Source organism: Camelus ferus, chromosome 19 (assembly GCF_009834535.1).
Source record: "Camelus ferus isolate YT-003-E chromosome 19, BCGSAC_Cfer_1.0, whole genome shotgun sequence".
NCBI classification, from domain to species: Eukaryota; Metazoa; Chordata; class Mammalia; order Artiodactyla; family Camelidae; genus Camelus; species Camelus ferus.
In genome coordinates, this window is record NC_045714.1 from 16,731,108 (window position 1) to 16,735,339 (window position 4,232).

At 58.9% G+C, this 4,232-nt stretch overlaps 1 long non-coding RNA gene across 1 annotated transcript; it reads right to left on the minus strand.

Annotated features, from left to right (window-relative positions):
- Positions 1 to 1,149: 1,149 nt before the first annotated feature.
- LOC116657897 lies at positions 1,150 to 2,756 on the minus strand. The gene is made up of 3 exons (XR_004313061.1): positions 2,284 to 2,756; positions 1,726 to 1,887; positions 1,150 to 1,257 (listed from the first exon to the last, which is right to left on the minus strand). It is a non-coding gene; the product is annotated as an uncharacterized LOC116657897 (long non-coding RNA).
- Between the last annotated feature and the right edge of the window lie 1,476 nt (positions 2,757 to 4,232).

The window sequence follows — 4,232 nt, forward strand, 5'->3', positions numbered from 1 at the left end:
TGTGTAGAAGGGCAGCAGGGTCCCCCTGTTCTCCTGCGGCGCACAGGGGTACATTCAGGGCTTTGGAATAACCTATAATGAAAAAGAACACGAAAAAGAATATACATATGTACGACTGAATCACTGAGCCAGACACCAGAAACTAACACATTGTTAACCAACCATACCTCACTTATTTTAAATGTCAGAAGAAAAAGCAAGCAAGCTGCCTCACAAGATGGGGCATCCAGGCAGTGGGGTCTCAGGGATGAGGAGGAGGAGGAGACGGGGTGGGTGTTACCAGCCGGGGAGCGGCCCTCAGGGACCACAGCAACATCTCCCACCACCCAGGCCCATCTCCAAGGAGACTCTGACACATCCCATCAGGAGGTGGCGTTATGTCCCACCCCTAGAACTGGGAGGGCTTTGGCAACTAATGTGGCCATAAGGGTGCACACAGGTGACGTGCTGTGACTTCCGAGGTGGGGTCTTGGAAAGGCAATCAGCCTCCTCCTTGCGACTGGAGCCCCGAGATGCCCCACGAGCAGGATGACTGTCCGGGGGCCACCATGTGGAAGGGCCGCCGTGCTGGAAGGGCCCCTGTGCTGGAAGGGCCACGTTACCCCACGTGGAGGGGCCACAAGCAGCAGCCCCCAGAGGCGGGGGTGTCCAGCCAGCCCTCCGCTGCTCCGGGCGCCAGCGTCCCTCAGTCTGTTCCCTGACTGTATGCAGAGGAGGTCCTGGGTCAGAACCACGCACAGAAGCTCTGTGAGAATAAAACCGCCATTGTTTTTGGAGCCGCCATATTTAGGGCTGGTAAGTCAGCAGCAGTCGGACCTGGTGGGACCTTGAGAGATGGGGGGGTCTCCCGGTGCCACCCCCTCCCCATCAGCGAGTCCCCGAGACCAGCCCACTACCTTCTCAGACACGTGGCCTGCACACGGCTGGGCTGCTGACGGGCGGACTGCAGGCGTGTGGCCTTGCTGATGCACCTTCTAGCAACCCCAGCACTGCTCAAACGTGGAAAGAGGTTTGAGCCAAGTGCAGGGTAGGTGTTTGCATGTCTTGGTGTAAGGACCCAGCACGCGGGAACTTCCGCACCCGGGGAAGGCTCGTCGGTGCAACAGTGGGTCTGGGGCATCGCGGGAGGGGTGCCGTGGCCGGTGCTGCCGGGACCGTCCAAGCACGGCTGGACACCGTTTCCTTCTCGAAGACCAAACCTCCCTGTCATGTGAGTCTGGCTCCTCACCCACTTGGGGACGTCTATGAAGATTTGTGCTGCAGAGAAGATTTGAAATGACACACTGAGGTTCGGTAAATCACAGAACGATTCTTGTAGCTTTGGGAGCGTCCTGAAAATACCCAAAATGAGAATAAGAAACAAAACATGGTTAATAACCCTGTGACCCACTGTTAGCATTTCGTGTGTCTTCTTCTGGCTGCTTCCGTGTTTATCCGGCCAGCCACACACATCTCTCCAGAGCAACGAACGCTCTCTAAATATTTACAAAGAAATAAATCCTTGTATCACATCAAACCTGGAGCCTGCAACGCAGCGCTCAACAAATGCATAAATAGTCACGTAAATATGATGCTTATCCTCACTGCGAAGAGCTTCACAGGATGAGGGTCATGTAATTACGACTTTTTCTTTTCCCTTTACATTGTGTGGGGAGCGTTTGTGATGAGTTCACGGAGGAACAGAGAGTGGAGACCCAGCCCCTCGTCCCTGACCTGCGTCCTTACTTTTTATATGAATCGTGGACGGGGCGTGTTTCTAACGAGCCCCCTCACCCATGGTGTCCCGTGTCTGTCATCTGCCGTGGAGGGAACTGCCCTGATGCCATCAACCGTAGCCTCCAAGTGCCTCTCGGGCAGCTCTCTGAGGGGTCGTGGGCAGAATGGATTCTAGAAAGCACAGCGAGAAGCAAGAGGAAGGAGCTGGGGTCAGTGACGCACTTCAGCCGGGTGCCCGCGGGCTGGGAGGACCCCACTCCCTGAATCCTCCATTGGCACCGTCTTCAGAGACTTCCCTTTCGTGTAGACCAGGTGCTGATGAGGGTGAGAGCCGGGCTCCGAAGATGGGCTCAGTGCCCGGTGACGCCAGCTAGGAGACACCGGGGCCAGTGTGCCCAGCTGGTGGCTGACCTGTGTCTCGGGCGAGGGGCGCCCTGGACTGTCGTCAAATCCCACGCAGGTGATGCTCCTGGTCCTCCCGCCCCCCAACCCAGGTCAACAACAGCAATGCCCTTGTCAGTTCATCGGGGTCTTCCTGACCCATAGACCACCCGCCTCTGCGCTTACCTGCTTCTCGCCTCCTTTCTGGCCGGCTTCTCTTATTCCTGGGCAGAGCCGAGCATTCCTGAGTGACACAGCGGGACGCTGGACGACTCCTGAAGCTCATGCACGAAGTCCGAGCCGAGGGGACGAGGTGGCTGCCCTGCCCCTTCCACCCGCTCGGGACCGCCCCACAGGAAAGCGACCGTGTGGGGGCCTCCCCTGTGAACTTGTGGGGCTGAAGCCAGAAAAGGGGAGGTCATTTGGGGATTATTCGGTTTGTTTTAAAGCTGGGCAATGGTGATGTTTATTATTTTAACAGTATGGTTGACATTTAGTTGTAAAAAGTTCATTAAGCTCCTCTCATGAAGGACAAGCAGGCCAATGGCCCAGCAGACCCCCTTACGGGGGGGGGGGGTCTGCTCCCAGCTCCCCGAGCCCCCAGACTGGGCTCGTCCGGCCTTTGGGCCGCCTTTGTCCAGCGTGTCTTCAGAGATGAGCCGTTCCCGATGGAACTGCGCTTGGCCTCACCCTCCCACGGCCAGAACGGCTGAGCGCAGGGAGTACCCAGCAGCCCCTCCTCTGTGACTTTCCACCTTCCTCCTCCCTGGGGGGCCCTGGGGTCAGTCAGAACAGAAACCAAAGGGCCAAGGGACCGTAAATTACCCTCGAGGAGAGGTCCAGATGCAGGTTTAACTCACTGCTCGAGAGGCCAGCGTAACAGCACGTCGCAGCGCAGGCGTCTCCCTCCACGGGAAAAGCAGACCGCTCAAGGGAGGGGCCGGGCTGGGGCCGTAGGACTGCGGGACGTGGAACCTGTGCCTAGAGCCCCGCTCGGAGCTGGCTGGCGGGAGACCCACGGCGATGGGCGTGGGGACCTGGGGGTCGCGGCTCTGCCACGAGGACTTTCGCCGCCAGGGCAGCCTCGGTTCCTGCGGTGGTGGTGGGGACACCGCCGTGTGGGCCGGCCCAGCCCCGGCATGAGCCCTGCAGCCTCGGGGCCCCGGGTCATCAGCAGGAGGCGGCAGGTGCAGCCCTAACGCACATGGTGGAACCTGACGCGGTTTAACGTCGTCTTGGAGGCCCTGGCCCAACACCAGCAGCCAGAACCCCCACGAGCCAGACCCACAAGTGCGTCTTTGGTGTTTTAAAATAGCACTGGCTTGGGTTTATCCTCTTAGGAAGCTGGCCGACTACTTCAAGGGGCCGGCGTTAGTGACATGGGGGGACAACCACCTCTCGCACCCTGGAGACGCGCGGCTGAGGGACAGCTGGCCGCGCACAGGCGGTCCTCGCTCTCGGCTGCCGGTCAGGGAGGGGCCTGGTCACTGACCCATGAGCGGTGACCCTCGGCCTCTGCGGTAAGCTCCGTCCTCAGACTTCCCTCTGTGTGAAACCAGGTGCAGAGGCTTCTCAGATGATGTGGAAAATAACAGACTGACAAACAGACAAAAGCCAAGGCACATGAACACGTCAGGCCAGAGAGCAGAGTCGCGGTTTCCAGAGGGGAGGGCCTGGGGGGGGGGCGTGGGCAAGGGAGTCGGCCATCTGCCGACGGATGGAAACCAAACGCGGGTGCTGGGTGCCCTCCAGGGCACCCGGGACAGGAGTGCGACGCTGTGCACGTAAAACTTCTACAATGTTATAACTCAGTGTTATCTTGGTAAATAAATATTTTTTCAAGTAGAAGCTTCTCTGCTCTGGACCTGCAGTGCAGTTGTAGATACTAGAATTCAGGAACTGGTCTCTCCGGAGTGTCCAGACATTCAGTGCCGTCGTGCCCTTTACCCTTACGCCCGCCTAGGATGCTAGACCTTAATTTAGAAGATGCTCACCATAGACGAGTTCCCCAGAAGCAGAGCCCGAGACAAGGACATGGCTGCGCGCGGTTTACGCGGGGGCTTCCCGGGAAGGCTGGGGGGCGGGACAGGGAAGGGCCGGCAGCGACCGGAGAGTCACCGCTGTGGGCACGCGGC